The sequence below is a fragment of the Pinus tabuliformis genome, chromosome 5_1 (genome assembly GCF_031772625.1).
Source record: "Pinus tabuliformis cultivar Carrire ecotype Pingquan chromosome 5_1, CPIR1, whole genome shotgun sequence".
Taxonomy (NCBI): Eukaryota; Viridiplantae; Streptophyta; class Pinopsida; order Pinales; family Pinaceae; genus Pinus; species Pinus tabuliformis.
In genome coordinates, this window is record NC_142305.1 from 463,098,150 (window position 1) to 463,119,862 (window position 21,713).

Sequence of the window (21,713 nt, forward strand, 5' to 3'; positions counted from 1 at the left end):
TACAGAAAGTTAACTCTATAATTCCTTTTTTGTCATCTAATCCCTTAAGTCCGAAAAAGTATAAAACAATACAGAAGGGATGAATTTTCGATTGCTTTAACGAGCCGAACAAAACAAGCGCTCGATCTTTTTGTGCAATAATCCCTCAGGTCCAAAAAGATTAAAATCTAGAGGAGGGATAGCTCTTCCGGTCGCTTTAACGAGCTGGAAGGCCAAAACTCGGCAAACTTTTCATATTTTACGAGTCAGTGAAAAGAGCTCAAAGAAGACTCGTCTTTTGAGGAACGAGTGATAAACAGGGATAGCAGCAGATTCCAGGTACAAGTTGGAATATTCCAATCACGGCAGTGTCACAAGGATGGCTAAGTGAAATCACTCTTCGCAGCTGTTCCTCAAAATGGGTAAACAAACATATGGAGATGAACGATTGGCCAAATGAACGGATGGAGGTGAGACTGCAAGAACACGACCAAGGGCTTTAATATGGCTGTCAAAGGTTACGTTCACCAAGGTTATTTACCGGTTCATTTTTTCTGGGTGAGCTTGAACTCTATGGGAAGATTGCTCACAACTTATGTTTATTTTTTAACGAGCATGAACTATGCGCTAAAACTGCTCGGATCTTGCGTTTATTTTTTAACGAGCATGAACCATGTGCTAAAACTGCTCGATCTTTTGCATGCCCCCAGCATCATAATAACGCATGTCAAAGGAGGGTGCCCCCCAAGCTTCATTGCATTCAACTTGGTGGTTGGAATGAAGGTTTACCTTTGAATTTTGAAAAGGGGATTTGTTTCATTTTTTAATGAGGTTGACATAGTAAAAGAACTATCCTTGTGACTCCTTGTTTCATTTTTTAACGAGGTTGACATGAGATAAGAACTGTCCTCGGCGCCCACTGTATTTACAGTATTTCCATCAAGGCGATGATCCATGATGACAAAATGTTTAGGAATCTTCCGAATCCATTAGATATAGAAGATTTCATATTGTAGGTTTCCATTGTGGCCACTTCCGCTAGATCACTTGCAGGCGGTAGGGAAAAAGTACCCATTAAGGCAGGGTCTTTTAGGAGACCTACTCCGATATTTTGAAGCGAATGATTGCTTCCATGGATCATTGGAATGCTTCCCGTAACTTGTGAACTGTCGGGGAGGAAAGTTTGTTGGTCGATGACTGTAATTCCTCCTTGAAAGGGAAATGCAATCTTCCTGAAGTAGGTCGACACAACTACGGCCATGGCATATATCCAGGGCCTTCCCAGTAGGATGTTGTAATCGAGGTTTCCATCAATTACTTCAACATCGACTTCTACTGTTTTGCCCCCCAGTTCAACTTGCAAGTTACCTAAAATCCCGTAGGGAGTGTATGATCGTCCATCAAATGCTTTTAAGGTCGTTGACGATTTCGACAAGGGTGGTGAGGCTAAATTTTTCCAGCAACTCATCGACATAAGACATGTAGATGCCCCCTCATCAATAATTGTTCGATGAACAGTTTTGTTGAGGGCTTTCACTTGAATAAGGAAAGCTAGTTGAGCTGGTAACTTAGGGTCATATCCTTTATGATCAAAGGCCACAAGATTGGAATCCATTGGGCCAATCCCACCTATTGCTGATAATAAAGTTTGCTCTTGGGAGGGGCAATTTTGCGGTACCTCAAGTGTCGACATAGCGGACGGCGATTGGGCCAGGTCCTCTATTATATTATAATTCTGTGCTATTTTGGCACGAGGATTAAATGTCGATTTGTGTACTACTCCCTTTGGCAACTTTACCATTGGTTCAGGAATGATGGGTGGCACAACTTTGGTCAAAGCTGTCGTCGAACTACTAGGTTGTTCATTAGCCTTGTTATTTGACAGCCATGGATTCCCGTAATCTTTATTCCTTGTCAAAGCATTATTCTGCTGCTTTGAGGTAGACAACATAAGCACTTGGGATCGGGAAGCATTTTGATTAGCAACCAGATTTTGACCAGGATTAGGAAACAGATCAGTCAACACAGCTGAGGTTTTCGGACTCTTAAAGAATCTTTTAAGCTCAGCTTTGCATGGACAATCTGCTGTCCAATGATCCTCATCGCATATATGACACCCCGAAGGGGGTTTCCCTTTTCTCCCTTTCTTTTTCTTCTTGTCTCCTGGTTGGTTCAGTTGTTTGCCCTTGTCGTCCGACACGGCACTTACTTCCGAGGCAAGAAGTCCTTCATTTGCATTTTGATTCGAAGTCTTACGGGTTTTCTTAGACGAATCCCGTGTTGACTTTGCATTTGCAGTGCCAATCACACCATCGCCGGCATGAGAGTCACTATTTGATCCAGGAGGGGGAGGAATTGAAAATTCCGGTCTAGGGGCGTCAGGTATCTTGTCATAGAGCGTGCCAGACTGAGTATATACTAAGTCTAAATACTGGGCACGAGCAATAACTTGCTCCTCTGTTACGACGCCTCCCTTGGCCACATCTTCTGTTATAGCAGGAAGAAGAGACTTTATAAACCACTCAGCTAAAAGCTGATCTGGAACATAAGTCTTTACCATTCTGCGACGACGACGCCACTCATGTATATGATCTGATATATGTGTGGCCGTTGTCTGCTTGAAATTGGTTAAGATCTCGGTTCCAGTTTCGTACCTTATAGGTAACTGAAAGTGTGTTAAGAAAGTCGTGGCTAGGGAACTAAAATTGTCGAAAGAGGCTCTAGGTAATTCAATATACCATTTAGCCACCGGACCAGTCAATGTCCTCTAGAAAAGGCGAAGCCTTATCGAATCATCATTCAAGGTATTCGACGAACACCACAGATGGAAAGTCATCACATGATTCGACGGGTCTTCGCCAGGATTTCCATTGAATTTAGGAATGTCCGAAGGAAGTTTGTGAGGAATCGCTGGCCACCAATGGGCATAGGCGATTGGATCATTCGTCAATCGATGTAAATCTGGTAATTCTAGAGTCGCCACGAATGGCAACTGCTGATTTAGGTTTGGCGAGGCGTACCCAGGATACGATGGAATCGCCTGAACAGTAGGCCTTTGCATACCAGCATAATGCAACTGATGTTGATAGGACTGATATGGCTGGTGGGCTTGGCCACTGTAAAGTGGTTGATTTAACCCGTTCTGAATATAGGGTTGCCCACTATTTGCAAAGATCTGTCGCTCAGATCCCTGGTACACCTGTTGAAACTGAGGTTATTGGTATTGCATCATCCATGGCTGCGAAGCCATGTTTTGCTGTGCGATACTAACCGACGGACCAAGATGCGGGGTTATGGTTCCTGTTTGTATCTGTGTCGTCCCAGCAGTTGGCGATTGTGGTTGTGTTGCAGGGTCAAGGGGCTGTTGCATTACAACTTGGGGTTGACATACAACAGGCATCGATTGAACTTGCGACACGGTTACAATTGCTGGCGTCATCGGGATGCTAGACATAGGTACACATTGTTGCATGGAATATACAACTCTCGGTTGTTGGGGCAACATAGGCACCCAACCACTCGTCGTGACTTCAGTCAAACCTGAATGCGGTTGAAAACTGCCGTATGGGTATCCTCCCGGAGGGGGAAGTGAAAGGGCATATTGCCCCCCATACGGTAACAATCCGGAGCTCAAGGGTATAGATTGCCTTTGAGGACTGGATGGTCCAAACTGATTTCCAAAGGGATCAATTTGTCTAGTTTCAACATAAGAATTACCGGGTATTATACCGGAAGAACAAACTGGAACAGACCAAGTTGTCATAATAGTCCCTGGGTGGACTCCTTCTAGCTGTTGAGAGCTAGTCGGGACAGCTGGTATGCCGGCAAACATCGTCGGAGTGACAGCAGGAGCTTCTGCTGTCGCTGTGTCATTTGGCACAGTCCTAGATGTCGACGGTTGCTCAGACATTTTAAGTCTATCCAATAAACTGCCTAACGATTCTACAGGAACTTCCACTGGCGATGGACAAACTTCTGATGCAGAAGGAAAAAGAGTGATGCCTACTCCAAAATGAGTTGGAGTATTTGCTTGCTGGTCCTCTACGATTTCCTCTATTGCAATCAGACCAGGAGGAAGAGGAAGACCGTCAGGTCCGTAAAAGATTTCTGGTGCCGAAGAAGGGGTTGCTTCGACAGCGACAGTTGTTTGAGCGACAAGACTCTGTGGACCGGTTTCAGATGGAACTGGTTCAGTTATGCAAGTACTTGTTCTCAGACTAGGATCAGTACAACTGTCCCTCTGTCGCTGTTGAACTTCTTCAATAGAGGCAGGGATTCCAGAAATATTAGGAGTGACCAGAATCTCAGATGTAGTTGGAACTGTTGTTCTAACTTTAATGGGAGATTTTGACCCGGTCAAGCGAGTTTGCTTCGTCCGTACTACTCTCGGTTCCGGAGACAAAGACGGTTGACTCGCGAGTCTCCTCGAACGACGGAGTTCTAATTGACTTTCCTCCACGGTTGCGGATTACTCGATCAACTAAAATACAAAAAGGGGAATTATGTTTCCGTATTGAATGAATTTTATTAGACGCTTTTAGACACAACTTTGCTTTTTCATGTTTTAAGAGTCGAGAAAAAGCTAAAGATGACTCTAGTCGCCTTCGATGTATTAACGAGCCCGAAGTGACAAATGCTCGGTTGGACTTTTTCAGTTATAGAGTTTGAAAAAGGCCAAAAGAAACTGCTCTGGAGATCTAGGCAGAGGGTGTGCCAAACCTTTCGCGAAACCACAGAATACGTTTTACGGTACGGGTGGTCGATCTTCGTGAATGCTGTGTTCACTTCATCGCGATCAGTAGGGCGGCCGACACGGCTTCCTAAGGATAAAGGATAAATGCCTATAGGGGTCTCCCAATATACGCGACGGTACGCAGGAGCACAAGTCCGTATTAGTGCTATCGTCCCTCAGGAGGAATCACCCACCTTCGTAGAGATCGACAGTCACTACGTTTAACGACGCTAGAACACGTCTCTACCTAGACCTCTATTGTGAGCATTATGTTACAAAGCGTTTTTAGATTCATTCAATATATTTTAAGTTGATCTTCTTTAGCAGTTTGTCTTTCAGGATCACCACGAGATGTATTGGTACAAATTCCTAAATGCAGCTAAAATGATAAGCAAGCTTTACAATCTTTTTAGCTTTGAAAATCCTAACTACTGAGGGGAGAGAAAAACATTATCTTTCCACACAGAGCACAAAGCACAAACTAATGCACTTTCCCCTAGATCAATCACGCAAACTTATCAAAAAATGCAAATGCAAGATGCATGTATTTCTTTTCTTTTCCCTTAATGTTGATGTAAGACAAAAAGGAAACTGTTGTATAACTTTGAATCTAATTTCAAGCGAAAGTAAACAAGCTTGTCCAAAATCAAAAGACACCTTAAGATCGACTTGTTTAGACACTGGAAATGTATGAATTCAAACCATAAAATGAAAAACAAACAAACTCAAACAGCCATGAACAGTAGTAAAACTAGCTCTTAAGATCACAAAGACACTTTTACAGTTCAGGATCTAAGAGGCCACAGCTATACTGGTTTGCTTTTCACAATGGGAAACCGTAACTGAAACAAGAAATACTGAAAGAACAATCACAGTTTCATCACACAACTGAGGCGGAATAATGTCAAGGAAAGTTGGTTTACAGCAAGTACAACTGACAAGCAATCAGCAGCAAAACAACAGTGAAAACAGGGCCAAGACTCAGTAGGAAACCTCAGGAAGACATAGCCTAACTGGTTCAGTGCAGGCTCTGGTATGTCAAACTGACTCTCAGCACAGTTCCTGAAGGGAGTACCTGCGCTGAAATGCAGACTGCCTTTGGACAGCCTGCACTGAGACACGAGAGTTGCGTTTACAAGGATTTCTGGGTCATAAAAAGCTCAAAAATTCACTGTTTTTGCTGAAATAAAAAGCTATAGGTCAAGTACAAGCTAAGGGATGATCAAGAGGATGAAAAGCTATCACAAAGAGCACAAGATTCTTTTGTAGATCAGCTCTTCAAATCATGAATCTGCTCAGAAAATGAGCAAGAGTAGCAGCCCCTCTACTTCGCTTTTGATATAGTCAAAAGCTTTTCGATTCGGTACTCTTTGGTTCAGGAAATGAATAGCAAAGATACTACAAACACCAACAAGATACTAGGCTCCCCAGTGGAGTCGCCAGTTTGTTGTGGGGAAAAGTATCCGACTCGGAATGACCCTATCCCTACTCTAAGGGTGATAGTTCCTTAGCAACAACTGAAAGTAAAGCTTTGATATTTTTCCTTTATGAAAGTACAGAGAAGGAAGAAAAGATTGACCAACCGATGTCTTTTGCTTTTGTCGATCCTGTCTTCTCTCTTTGCCTCTTGTTCCCAGCTCCTTGCTCCCTTTGCCGGCCCAGCTACACAAAGATCCTGCAAAAACAAGAGAGGGAAACTACAAGAAACATGTACTCATAACTGATGCATGGATTAGAATGGATCAAATATACAGATAAAAACAATACATCATTGCAATACAAGTATATAGGAGAACATCAAAAGCTTTATTGATAGAAGAAAAAGGTTCTGAGAAGGTTACAACCATAAATGGCTCCAATCCAGCAGCACCTCCCCAGCAGCAAGAAATCTCCTCTTCTCCTCTATAAAAGAAATCACCCAATAGCTCTAACTGTAAACCAACAGCACTTCCTTGCTTTGCACAAAATTCCAGCCTCCCTAGACCTCATAGAAGAGCTCTATATATAGGGTAGAAGGAGAAAGGATGAGTCAGCTTGAGACTGACATAAAGCTGCCTTGTGTCCTCTCCCTCTTCAGTTAATCTTCAGTTCTTAAGTCCACTTGGAGATCCTTGCTTACACATGGAGATCAAGTACCTCTTACTCATCACAGGGCGAATTCCTTGAACCAAGTGTCAGTTTGGAAGCTTCCTGGGCAATTGACACCTTGCAGAATGACTGTGCCACTTGGCCAATCTCGCCCAGCGCAGGTAGCCTTCATTAGAGTTGACTTTCAGTGCAGGTACAAGGAGGAGCAGTTGACATTCAGCGCAGATGCTCAGTGGAGCAGCTGACATGATCCAAAAAAAGCCTGTTTTTAAGTGTTTTCAGGTGGAGAACTGATAGGAAGTGCTGTGGTTTGCTGACCTTGTTCCTCTAGGGGTAAGAACAACATGTTTAGGGACTGAGGATCCCTGTAATTATTGACATTTCATGCTCCATGCTGCGAGGCACAAAAATGTCTATAACAGGAGGCCTGTGCTGTAGTGGTCTCCAATTCAATTAGGAATGGAAAACCAATAGAAGATTATCCCTATGGGAATATTATATGGAGTAACAATAGACATAGAAGGCGCAAGCGCATTGGCCGATTTCGAAGTGGTCGAGATTGTTGACAATAGAAATCTATACCCCACGCTCCTTAGGATTGATTGGGATATTGACATGAATAGGGTAATCAATCTGAAGAACTGGACAATGTCATTTGAGAGGAAATCGCTCCATGTTGTAGTACCTTTGTACCCTGAAGAAGGGTTGTGCTATACTGAACCAGTCCATGATTATGAGGAAAGTGACGATGATTTGGACCAAATCTACAAAATAATAGCATGAGATCAAGATTAGGTTAATCCGATCACTGATGGATGCATTGCATGGGACCGCGAAAGTTCTTGTACATCAGATTCAGATGAGGAATTAGAACATTGACAAAATAGATTACAGGAAGTATCCACATTGCGATGTAATATGATGACTAAATCGTTGTGTTGTGTATCATCAGAGGTAAGAAGTTTGCCTTATTATGATTGTTTAACTAATGTAGATACAGTTTTGGATGCATTTGAAAGGGAAGTGCCTGAAAAGCATCATTTCTAAGCACTGGATTTGGTGCTACGCGCTATGCCTGCAAGATGGTGGGATATGCATAAAGAAAATTTTGATGGGTGGTGCGAGTACAGAAAAATGATGAGATTGCGGTTTGGTCACCCAAAAGTTCAGTTAATAGAGAAATATGATGGAAGGAATGATCCACGTGATCATTTAGCAAAATGGACTGACGCTTATGGAATGGAGCCGTAAGCTGAGTGGGTGCATTTATTCTGTCACACTTTTAGTTTAATAGACACCCATATTATATTCTGAAACCATTAGGACATATATATCTTAACTTAGGAGTCAGATTTGATATACACTTGGAGATTCTGAATTTAGAGGTTGCATATTGTCAATCCTAATCTACGTCCAGTATGTTTTAAAGAGTTGCTTGTGTAACTCGAACTATGCACCCTTGTGCTTCACAGCCCCCAACAATACACCTAAAATTATAGAAAATAGGTAAGTGCTTATACATCAAGTTGGGCCCAATTTATCTAAGGTTTGATATACACTTTGAGGTTGTGAAGCTAAAGCTTGCATATATACAACCCCATGGGCCACACTGATTTAATAAGATTTTTTTGTCAACTCAAGATATGCATCTTCGAGCTTCCAAAACTCATGCCACATATGGCACTTGGGTCTATGTGGTGGCCATATTTAAATACACCCAATAAACATTTAAAACAATGCACCTTTATAAGCCCAAAAAATAGTGGTAAAGAACCTATCTCTAGTTGCAATCATCCATCAATTTTATTTTAGAAAGCCTTGTCATCAGTTGATTTGTTTTCTCTATACTAGCGGTACCATGTGGTTATTGATAAGACGACTTCTTCTACTTTTGATAGTAGTATTAACACATGATTTTTTTTAGGAATGGATGTCAATTGTGGAAGTTATTATCAAAAATACACAACGTCAGCAATAACCAAAGGAAAAGTGAATGAATCACATATCGAAAGATCATTTCACAATTTGTTCTTTATACACATGCATTTTGGGATTTTTTATGGTGATATCAACCATCAACTGGAGGAAAAACTCAAAATGCAGGTTGTGTGCTCTACTGAACATCAAATATTGGCATTGGAAGTTGCAAGATGGGGTATTGTGCTTCTCAAGAACAAAAAAAAACATATTCCCTTGTTGAAAACATGGACCAAGTAATTCGCTGTCATTGGGCCTAATGCCAACAATGAAACTACTCTCCTAGGAAAATACTATGGTCAGTATTCCTAGACAAAAAATCGTTCATAAATACCTGTTTCATTCTGCAATCTACACACATGAATAATTCATAAATAACTACTTCATTCTACAATCTACACATGTGTAGGTAGTGAAAATTACTTATCCTCTCTCCTGCTTGTGAATGTATAGGTCTTCCATGTCACACCATAACACCTCTTAAAGGCCTACAAAGACATGTAAGGGACACTCTGTATTACTCCGGGTATGAGGACCTGGCATGCATTTCTAATAATTTGTTCGCTGAAGTTGTAGAGACTACAAAGAAATTGGATGAAGTGGTTGTAGTTGTTGTCTTAGACCAAACCCAAGAGAATGAGTAATGAGACCGAATAAAATTTACTCTACTAGGCCAACAAGACAAATTAATGTATCAAGTTTTCTATGCTTCCAAAATACCTATTGTGCTTGTCATCCTCTCTGGTAGGCCAGTGGATGTGTCATTCATAGTAAATGATCCTCAAATATCTAACAGTATTTGGGCAGGCTACCCTAGTCAAGTTGGTGGTGAGGCACTTGTAGAGATTATTTTTGGTGACTAGAATCTAGTTATTTTATCATCCCATGGATTTATTTTTGTTTCAAAGAAAAGAATTGGGATTTTATACTTCAACACTATTCATTTTCCCAACATTCACATGGCTTAGATATTATTTTCTATTATATCTTTGGTTTCATAAGTGAAATTTTCTATGAGAGACATCATCATACATAAATAGAGAAGGCCATGGAAACAATAAAGGTGTTTGGTTTTCATTTTTATCAGAAAGGTAGCCCTCCAAATGGTCTCTAAGTTCTTAAATCTAGTCCCCCCATTTTTTTCAGTTTTAATTTGAGTGGTTCGTTGATATGTGTAAGGGATGCTATTTTTACAAAACAATGCTAAACTTACTCACAGGATCCTGCCTGTGGAAATTAGGGTTCTCTTAAAAATAGGGGCAACATATTATTTTTGGAAACCCATATATTCGCACATGGTATTCGAATTTCCTAAATAGTAATCTTCCCCTTTACCATGAGAAATCCAGGTTTTCCATAAAATTTGATGAGACTATAACCTAATGTTAAATGTCTAAATTTCTTGGCAAGAAGAGTGGATAAACTTTAAAAACATAGATTTAGGTCCTCATGGAATTCGTTATAGTAGCCATTATACTATTTTTTCCTATGGTCTTACTGGAAAAACCTTATTATCTTTCTAAAATTTAAAGAAAAAGAGAACCAAAATGCTATTGACATCCTACCATGGTTAGCAATTGGAATGAAAATTTCTTATCCAATATCCTACAATTGCAATCAGAGAAGAGTAAAGTAACAAAAAAATTTGACCCAATATCCTACAATTGGTATTTCGATTTTCTTGATCATGGACTAATTCTTCTTGTGTTTGGTGCTCTTCTTCAATAGGACCAAGGCCTGACCAGATATTCTAACAAAAAGACTAAGCTATAGGTTTCATTTTCCCTCCACATTGGCGATGGATTCACTATTTCTGAAGATGACATTCATAGTGATTATGATTTGTTCCTTAATTTTGGAAAACATAATTCCAGAATCCATAAGATCTTTTGGGAGTTAACCAATGATTAAATCTTGGCCTTTTGGCCATTGAGAGATTGATGCTACAATTAAAAGGCTCTCGAAGGTTATAATTTTGTCCCTTCTCTCCTTTTCCTTGACCAATTTCTGGTACCATATTTCTCATTGTGGAGTTTCCCCTTTTAATTTCTCTCATTATAATCCGCCTTGGAATATCTCTAAGGTAGGTTGTTTCATGTAGGATTTTCATTCTTGACATGTTGTTTTCTGCTATTTAGTAGTGCTTATCCAATTTTGTTTTAAAATTTGAGTGTGATTTATTTTACTTAGTTTACAGGGAATGGAAATGATTATACATCGTTTCCAAGAAATTGTAGTGATTTTTTTTGCTTAGTTTATAGGCAATGTTAGTGATTTTTTTAATGATTTTAAGAATTGTTTAGTCCATGTAAGTAGCAATTTTGGGCTATATTAGAATTTGTTTGGTTTCCTTCTAAATACAATATATCGAGAAGGTGGAATATTCAAAACTTTAAAGTGATTAATTCTATATTAATTCTATATTCAAATTCAAATGCATATTTTACAACAATATTATGAGATGTTTCTGCAATTGAAAGAATTTTGTACTATGATATTTTAGTGTTATTGCCACATTTTGTAAGAAAATATCTAGAAAACTTGTTTGAATAATAACTATTTTCTATATCTCTAATGTCCTTGAAATCTAGGGACACCTCATGACTGCACATCTCCTTGTTGGCATGATGATTTTTTTTATCAGTTTATTTTATTGATAATTTTTTAGTTCCATAGCCAAGTAAAGAAAAAGTTGGTGTAAAATGAATTATATCACCAATGGTAATATGCAACAAAGCATCAAAATTATCTTGTCCCTTCGACATTGGCCTGTATTTTTGTTGTTATCTTTTTGTGAATTTGGGATTTGTATATTGTCAGTTTCTTTTGATGAAAGGAAAAACATACTATAGAAAAACTGAAGTACTTGGATGAGATGTGTATGTTTGTACTATTTAGGTTGGAGATTTCTTGTGACATGGTTCCCTCAAGACTTCATGAAGATATTAATGATTGACATGAAAATGCTTCCAATTATCACATAGGCTATTGAGGTCGTACATATAGATTTCACACAGGGAAGAAAGTGTTTCACTCTGGTCAGGGACTAAGTTACTCAGAATAATCATATGAGTTCTCTTCCACAACAATCAATAAGATTGATATGAATGTGACAATGGAGCATCTTGAAGCCCTTGGTGATAGAGGAAAATCTCATTTCGGAGTGGGTAATACCCCTTGCAGTAAGTTAAAATTCAAATCCTCCATACTAATGTGGAACCATGATAACATGGATGGGAGGCATGTAGTGTTGTTGTATTCCAAGTCTTGTGCAACGTTCAAAGGAGCTCCACAAAAGAAGCTAATTAGATTTCACAGTGTTCATGTCTCAGTAAATGGACATCCAAAATTATGTTTGTGCTTAAAACTTATGATCACTTCAGTAATGTTGAAGAGAATGGGAAAAGAGTTTTTCCCATTGGTTCACATTCCCTATTTGTTGGTGATACTCAATATCTAGTTTCAATTGTTACCAAACAATTGAACATAAATCCATAGTACTACCACCTATAATGATAATCCAGTTGGCTTCAGGATAATACTCACATTGTCTTCCATCTCTAGGAAGTAAGATGGCTTCATGAAAATATTCATATTTTCCTCTACGAAGTAAAATAACAACTACGTTTATGGTTTTGAGTGGGTTGGATCCTTGTGTAATATTGAGACATTTGTTTGTTGTGTAACTAATATTTTTGTGCAATTTTATCCACACTTGGGACTTGTGCACTCTTCCCATAAATGTTATAAATAGGAAGACGAAAATCCTTGACCACACAAAATGACATACCATCTAGTCAGTGCATGCCTAATATTCAAACAAAGTCATTGATCTGGTAGTCTTTCCATGATCTCGTTTTTTAACCTAGAAAATTGGTAAACAGCTGGTACCCAACGCTTATTTTTTTCATCAAACTTACTGATGAATTTTCCTATCTTATCATCATCACTATTCTCCTTGGCAAGTATTTCTTCGATAAGTATATCTCAGTTACCTTTTTCCATGATTTTTTTTTATGAAAAGGTTGGAAAGATCTAGGTTGAACTGCACCCCAAATTGATATGGGCAACGAGTAGAGTATACTAGAGTGAGTGATTATTTCAAGAGGAAATCAAAATAGACATTGTCATAGCCTTTTGTCCAACATAGGTGCTGAAATTGTCTACAGTTTGCCCTAGAAGATATTGTTTATCATCTTCCATAAGGATTTATCTCGGAATTTCATTCAGATCATCAAAAATGTATCTTGGAATATTGGAAATACATGTCCCTAAGTATCAAGGATGTCCTATTCAATAACAAAACAATAATTTTATTATCTTTTTGAAAAACTAAGAAATGATTTTTATGATTCTGAGACAAGAGTTCCTTCTCTAAATTGTTTCTCTATCAAGACTCCCTCCTGCAAAAAGAAAGGATGTTTTGGGAGTTGGTTTTCCTTTGTATCAAACTCCATGTAACTGTTGGTAAACAAAATGATTTGAAATTTGATTTTTATCTATAAAAATTTGAGCATTACTGTATTCAATACCATAGTTGTTATCATCTTATCTCCATTGGCCCAATCAATCAGCAGTTTTTGATCCCCTAAAATTTGCATTGTTCCATCACCTGTTTATACAATTGCTCTTAGTAATACCAATAGAACATAAAGCTCAGTTCTATGATCAGTCTCTTGCCCAACTCCAAATTTTATAGAAAAATAATGAGTTATTTAAAAATAGAAGACATCTAGAGCCACACTTACCTAGGGGTTTCTTGAAATTCACCATCAAAGTAACCCTAGGTTGTACAATGATCTATCCTGGACCTTTGAGAAATCTCTGAGCTTTTTGAGACTTTGACTTCCAATATCCCCCATAGTTGGTTCTTATTTAATGAGCCATGAATCTTGGATGAGGTTCTTTACCTTGAAATAATGCATTGTTTCTAGCTAACCACAATCCCCATACTCAAACTCATGTAAACACCATAAAAACATAGAGAGATACCAAAAAATTAGGTGAAGCTTCATATTAGCTCATTGTAAAAATAAAAACACTAGAGTCATGTGCCATTATAGGCAGAAATCTCTCATTGCAAAATAAAAAACCATAACATGCATCTAGTCTCAATGAACTTTCCAAATTCCTCATTAAGAGTGACAACTAGTCTAATTGACTATTTTGCATGAGCATTTAATGCCCATTTATAGCATTGATAGGTGGTTAAATTTCTTTTAGAAGAATCAAGAATGAACAACTACGTACTGTGAATTTCATATTTGATTCCATTCGCATGACCTCTATCCTTGTGTAATATTTATACATCTGTAGGCTATGTAACTTCTATTTTTGTGCAATTTGCTCCACACTTGGGACTTGCGCACCCTTCCCATTATTATTATAAATAGGAAGACAACGATCCTTGACCACACCAACTGACATGCCCTCCAATGAGTACATGCCTAATATTCAAAGAAAGGCATTGAATATGGTAGTCTTTCCATGATCTCATTCTTGAGCATAGAAAATTGGTAAACAACTAATTCCCAATGATTGTTTTTTCATAAAACTTATTGATGAAGTGTCCTATATTAGCATCATCACTATTCTCCTCAGCAAGTATTTCTTCCATAAGTATATCTCTGTTACTTTTTTCTGTGAATTTTTTATATGAAAAGGTTGGAAAGATCTAGGTTGAACCGTACCCCAAATCGACATGGGAAATGAGTATATTATACTAGAGAGATCACTTATTTCAAGAGGAAATAAAAATAAACATTATCATATCCTTTTCACCAAAATATGTGCTGAATCTGTCTACAGACTACCCTAAGAGATACCTTTTACAGTCTTCCATAAGGATTTATCTAGGAATTTCATTCAGATCATCAAAAATGTATCTTAGACTCTTGGACATACAGGTATATAAGTATCATGGCTTTCATATTCAAGAACTAAACTGGAATTTTATCATCTTTTTGAAAAAATAAAAAAGGATTTTTCTAATTTTGAGAGAAGAGTTCCTTCTCTAAATTGTTTCTCTATTAAGACTCCCTCCTACAAAAACAAAACATATTTTGAGAGCTCGTCTGCCTTTGTATCACTCCTTGTAAATGTTGGTAAACAAAATTAATTGAAAATTATTTTTTACCTATAAAACTCTAATCATGATTATATTCAGTACCAGATTTGTTATCATCTTATGTCCATTGGCCCAGTCAATTATTAGTTTTGGATCCCCTAAAATTTTCATTGTTCCGTCACTTCTTTATAAAGTTTCTCTTAGTAATAGCCATAATGCATACAACTCAGTTCTGTGGTCAATCCCTTGCCTAGCTCTAATTTTTATAGAAAAATAATGAGTTATTTAAAAACAGAAGACATCTAGAGCCACACTTACCTGGGGGTTTCTTGACATTCACCATCAAAGTAACCCCAAGCAGTAGAATTATCTATATTGCATCTTTCAAAACTCTCTAAGCTTTTGGATATTTTTTCTTCCATCAGACCCCATAGCCAGTTCTTATTTAATGAGCCACCAATATTGGATGAGGTTCTTTACCTTGAAATAATGCATTGTTTCTAGCTAACCAAAATCCCCCACAAAACAAAGCATGGAAAAGATCTATGAATGGAAATATGTTTATCAAGATGCCAATGCTCAAAAAAACTCACTAAAGAGTCTTTGTCCCACTTGTTCTTTCCATTTATTATTTGCAAAATTTCTTTCCACGCCAGCTTTGAGAAAGGACAAATGAGTGATTCACTGATTCACTTTCTGCCTTATATAAAACATACGATCTGGTCCATTCCAAAAGAAAAATTCCCTTATTGTCCCATGTAAGGATTTTGTTTTCCAATGCTAAATAAATCATTTTTCTTGTTTTAAGTGGATTTTCAAGTTTCCAAACTGCCTTCCACCACTTTGTTCCTCAAGCATTCTTGCCTCATTTTTAAATTATAATTTGTAAAATAAATGCTTTATTTTCTGACCACTTAAGCCCATCTTCCTGATCTAACAAAGTTATGGTGTTCTGATTTATGTAGGTTTTAACCCCGTAGAGAAATTACCTGCATACGATTCTAGAACACAGAAAATAAACAATGCGAGAGCATAACACATAAAACACATATACATAGAGATTTTCTCCTGGATCCCAAAACTGGGATTACCCACTTGATTTTTCATTATGTTTCTTTCAATGCTCACAATACATATTTATACATGCTAAAGCATCCAATACCATGGACCTAAAACCATTGCGTCCAAAACCATGGACCGAAAACCATTGTGTCCAAAACCATGGACCAAAAACCATTGCGTCCAAAACCATGTGCGTAAATCATGCAAAAAACCATAGGTAGGTCTGTCCAACCTAATATAGGGTCGAAAAAACAAAATTTTCTAGGGCGTTACCCCGAACCCCATAGATGGGGGTTACCTGCACCCCTCAAACCCCCTGTGTACTCCTCGCTACACAATCGGCACAATGAAGGGGGGGCTCCACCCCCCCCCAGCCCTCTAACCCCCTGATTAACTATGTGGGCTAGTCGGAATATAACACAACCCAATATTCTCCCACTTGTTGTTTTCTTTCCACAGGGGGCCGCAAGAGAGCTTAGTCATTTATCTAGCCCTGCAACGCCCATTGCTTCTCTACATCAAGAGAACTTCTCAGTGCTCACAGATTTCTTCAATGCATCTGGAGTATTCTTCAAAGTGTCCACCTTTACCAGCAACACCTTTTTGTCTTCTATCATATCGCTCAAAAAGTGATACTAAACATCAATGTGCTTTGTCTTTAAATGATATGTAGGGTTCTTTGCCAAGAAAATTACACTTTGGTTGTCACAGTTTATCCTTATAGCTCCCTGTACTAACCCGATACTTGAACACAATCTATACAACCAAACTGATTCCTTGCTTGCATGAGTGGCTGCCACGTATTCTGCCTCTGTAGTTGATAGTGCCACTACAGATTGTTTCTTACTCATCCAACTGACTGCACCTCCAAATAGGTTAAACACATACCCACTAGTAGATCTTCTCTGATCCATATCTCCAGCCCAGTCAGCATCAACAAAGCCACGAATATCCAACACTCTGTCCAATCCTGGTCTTCCTTGGTAGCACAAACCATAATCACTAGTGCCACAAAAATACCTGAAAACCCGCTTCACTGCTATCCAATGCTCCTTCCCTGGTTTTGACATAAACCTGCTCAATACTCCCACTACATGTGCAATGTCTAGTCTAGTATAGACCATTGCATACATTAGGCTACCGACTACACTTGCATATGGAACACGGGACATGTCCTCTTCCTCTTCTTGTGTCTTGGGACACTGTTCAACAGATAACCTCACACCTGTAGGAATAAGAACCTTCATCGGTTTACTATCTTGCATATTAAACCTCTACAATATTGTCTTGACGTACTTCCTGTGGTTTAACCAGAGCTTCCTCTTTTCTTGGTCTCTTTTAATTTCCATGCCTAAAATATAGTTTGTAGCACCAATATCTTTCATGTTGAATTTGGAGGACAATTAGGTCTTCAAATCCTGGATAATTTCTTTGTCATTTCCAACCAGCGACATATCATCCACATACAAGACCAGATAAATAACACAGTCACCAATTAATTTAAAATACACACAATGATCTATTTTGCTTCTGTTGAAGCCAAGTCCCCATATAAATGTATCAAATTTCTGATACCACATCCTTGGTGACTGTTTTAACCCATACAAAGACTTCTTTAACTTGGATACCATTTCTTTCTTACCCTTCACCACAAAACCGTCAGATTGCTTCATGTAGATCTCCTCTTCCAGATCCCCATGAAGAAATGTTGCCTTCACATCCATCTATTCTACCTCAAAATCAAAAGTAGCAGCAATATATAAAAGTAATCTAATAGAAGCTACTTTGGAAACAGGAGCAAAAATATCACCAAAATCAATTCCTGGCACTTGGGAATAACCTTTTGCTACCAACCGAGATTTGTATTTATCCACTTTACCTTCTACATTTGTCTTCTTCTCGAACACCCATTTGTTGCCAATGGGTTTCCTTCCAGCTTGGCAACTCCACCAGATCCAAAGCCTCATTTTTGTGCAACAATGCCATTTCATCAACCATTGCCACTTTCCAGAGTTTTTCATCCTCTAAATGTACTGCTTCCTTCACAGTTCTGGGATCATCATCAGTAATAGATAAAGAAAAATTTGAATAGAAAGTAGATGGACTATACCTTTCTAGCTTCCTTGTTTCTTGAACCGATCTTCTCACACCCAGAGTTTGTGGTTCTTCATCTTCTGATTCCTCCTTTGTTGTAGAGTCTAATTCTTCCTCCTTAAGCTCAAACTCTATCTTCTCAGGTTCCTTTGGTTGGACTTCATGTTTAATAACATCTTTCACCTTTCTGAACACCACATCTCAGTTGTACACAACCTTCCTTGTTACTGGGTTCCAAAGCTTATAACCCTTTAAACCATCCTTATACCCAATAAAGATGCACTTTTTAGTTTTACTATCCAACTTGGTTCTTTTCTCCTTTGGAACATGTACATATGCATCACATCCAAATACCATCAGATGTGAAAGAGAGGATTTCTTACTAGTCGATACCTCTTATGGAGTCTTATCCTCCAACACTGATGAAGGTGATTTGTTGACCAGGTAACATGCTATCTCCACCACCTCTGCCCAGAATTCCAGTCCTAACTCGGCACCATTGAGCATGCTTCTTTCCCTTTCCATCAACGTCTTGTTCATTCTTTCTGCAAATCCATTTTTCTCAAGTGTGTACGGAGTAGTCTTCTACAATGCTATACCACACTTACAGAATTCTTCAAATTCCTTACTGCAGAACTCTCCACCGTTATCTATCCTCAACACCTTTATCTTCTACTTTGTCTGGTTTTCCACCAGAGCCTTAATTCTTTAAACCTGTCAAAGACTTCAGATTTCTTCTTAAGGAAATATATCCATATATTCCTTGAGAAGTCATCTATAAATGATACATAGTACACAGACTTACCCAGTGATGGAACCTTCACAGGTCCAAACACATCACTGTGCACAAGTTCTAATATATGTTTCACCTTTTTACCACCAGAGGGGAAACTCACTCGATTTTTCTTCCCATATACACAATTTTCACAGAAATTAAAATCTAGAGAGCTATTACTCATACCTTCTACCATACCTTTACCATGAAGTATTCGAAGGCCCTTCTCTCCAATATGTCCAAGCCTTTGATGCCACAACCACTACTATATTTTCTGCTCCACTTTTAGGAACCACAGAACTATTGCACGCATCAACAAGAGTGCTACCTTGCAGCTTGTGCAAATTTCCAATTCAAACTCCCTGCATCAATACCAGTGCCCCTCGAACCATCTTGCAGGTATCCTTCTCAAACACTATTTTTACACCTGCATCATCTAGCTTGCTTACAGAAATCAGATTTCTGGCTAATGCAGGAATATGTAGAATACCCAAAAATGTTATAACCCCTACACCTTGCAACTTCAACTTTACTTTTCCGGGACCAACGATTCTAGCCTTCCTGTCATCCCCCAAGAAGACATCACCACCATCATATTTCTCATACTTGTAGAACCACTCCCTATGGGGAGTGAAGTGAAAGGATGCACCTGAGTCAATCAACCATGCCTCATGATCTACATGTGTACTTGAAGAAGCCAAGTACACATCCCCACCTTCATCTGAGGTGGTTTTTGCCTCTGCAAAAGGAGCCTCATTAGATCCCCTTCCTTTGCTAGGAGCTTTAGATTGACAGTCCCTTTTGTAGTGCCATTCCTTTCTGTATTTTTAGCAAATCACCTTTACAAGTTTTCCTAGAGATTTAGATCTCCCTCTAGATTTAAATCTCCCACTCGATGACTTAGTTTTGTTTTTGTTTTGGGACCATCCTCATACAGACAAGGCATCACCATTCTGGCTTTCCATATTTTTTCATCTCATCTCCTCCATCAACAAGGATGAGACTATTTCATCAAACTACAAGGCAGTTTCATTGCCACCTATCACAATAACCAGACTATCCCACGAATCTGGTATGGAACACAACAAACTAATGCACTTATCTTCATCTGAAATTTTAATATCAATAGATAATAACTAACTTACCACAACATTAAATGCGTTCAGATGCTCTGTCACCGAGTCTCCATATTTCATCCTCAGGTTATACAACGTTTTCCATAGGAACAATTTATTCACGAGAGACTTAGATTGGTACAAAGTCCCTAAATTGTCCCACAAGGCCTTCATCGTAGCTTCCCCTGATACATTCAACAATACTGAATCTGAGACACACAATCGTATTTTGCTTTTTTCCTTCCAATCCAACTTCTTCCATTCTTCATCGGACACTCCCGTTGATTTAGTACCCAGATCTACTATGATCCACTGATCTTTATCCACCAACAAATCCTCCATCTTGAGTTTCCACAACTCAAAACTCTGACCATTAAATTTCTCGATCTCTACCTTTCCACTGCTTGCCATCTTCTTTCACCACCAGAATCGATCTTGCAGATCTCCCACTGGATAGCGTCTACCACAAGCCTAAGCAAAACCCCTCAACAACAAAGGCATCCCCTTGAAGCCAAAATAGATCTGATAGCAAATTTAGGTTTTAACCCCATATAGAAATTACCTGCATACGATTCTAGAACACAAAAAATAAACAATGCGACAGCATAACACATAAAACACATATACAAAGAGATTTCCCTTGGATCCCAAAACTAGGACTACCAGCTTGATTTTTCATTATTTTACTTTCAATGTTTATAATACATATTTATACATGCTGAAGCATCCAATACCATGGACCGAAAACCATCGCGTCCAAAACCATGGACCAAAAACCATCGTGTCCAAAACCATGTGTGAAAATCATACACAAAACCGTAGGTAGGTCCGCCCAACCTAATATAGGGTCCAAAAAACAAAATTTTCTAGGGTGCTGCCCTAGACCCCGTAGAGGGCAGTTACCTACACCGCTCAAACCCCCTGTGACCCCCCCACTACGCAATCGGTGCAATGAAGGGGGGGTGACCTCTAACCCCCCGCTTAAGTACGTTGGCTAGTTGTGAAAGAATATAACACAACCCGACAATTTAGACGGTTGAAAAATTGATTCCATTCAACAACCTTTTCCCTTGTATGTGAAACTCCTCTTCTATATTCCACCTTTGAAACCATCCTTCTACCAAATTTGAAGCTATATCCCTAATATTAAATACCCTTAAGTGATGAAGATCTAATAAAAAAGGGTTTGACAGCCTGAAATCACCACTGCACCCTTTCCATGGATCCTTCCCAACTCTTACTTTATTTCCTTTGCCTATTTTTCATGCAATCCATCTTTCATCTTAAGGGAAATATTTAAATAATGTTTTACAAATAATTAATGCTTTGTAATAGAATTTTTGTGTACCCTTATTCATTCTTTAGTGGACCCTTCCTTCATGAATTTCTCCCAGTGCTTCATTAGAGAACAACCTCCAAAGGCTCTTTTCTACCAAGGCTCGAATAAAAACATATATTTCTTGAGACCCCATCTCCCTTTCTTATTTTAAGTTAGCTATCTTTGACCACTTCATCATGGGAGTACCTTTAGTCTCCTTATTTTCAATCCACTGAAAGTTAAAACATATTTTCTTGATGTTGTCCTTATGAGAATAAAGGATTAGTTCAACAGAAAGAATGGTGTAATTTCAACGATAACTTAGCCATATGCATAGGTCAGAGAAGCTCAGGTCAGACAAATCTTGAGAAGTGAAGTTGTTGATGATGTTGCTTCTGAAACAAATCCAAATCAACAAAGAAGAAAATACAAACAATGGGTATATTATGCATTATTTGTTGTAACTGATGAGAATAAGATCACATGGAGGGTGAAGATGAAGTTGT